Raw genomic sequence first — 571 nt, forward strand, 5'->3', positions numbered from 1 at the left:
GCGAGCGCTCGAGTCCGCTAAGCGCCTCTGTAGCCATCCGCCGCGACGATCGGCCGGCGCCTGCTAGCACGGCAGGCAGCGTTCCGCTACGCCACGCCACCTCAGCGCGCATTGCCACAGTACATAAACATGTAATTTGAGATGAATTCTGTGTCTAAGCACTAACCTGTGCATCAGTTGGCGTGCATCGCGCTGGCGTGGCGTAGCGGAACGCTGCGTGCAGTGCTAGAAGGCGCCGGCCGATCGTCACGGCGGATGGCTACAGAGGCGCTCAGCGCACTCGGGCGCTCGCCGTTCAAATCTGGTGAGCATTTGGATTTTGATATCAGTACGATTCGATCCGTTGAACCCTTCCGGACCATTCGGTACCAAAACGAGATCTGTGCAACGAATTTTGAGGCCGCTGGATGTATTCCAGTGCAGCAAGGCGGCAGCCGCGGGTCGGGGAGCTTCGTGTCCCCTCTCTGTAGTCTCTTGTCGGCAGCGCGGTGAATAGCAGTCATGAAATGAGGGAAATTACAGTTGACATGCAGTGATATATTTGTATTTTACGATTACTGATTTAAGTTTT

Source organism: Frankliniella occidentalis, unplaced genomic scaffold (genome assembly GCF_000697945.3).
Source record: "Frankliniella occidentalis isolate FOCC.00 unplaced genomic scaffold, Focc_3.1 Scaffold285, whole genome shotgun sequence".
NCBI classification, from domain to species: domain Eukaryota; kingdom Metazoa; phylum Arthropoda; class Insecta; order Thysanoptera; family Thripidae; genus Frankliniella; species Frankliniella occidentalis.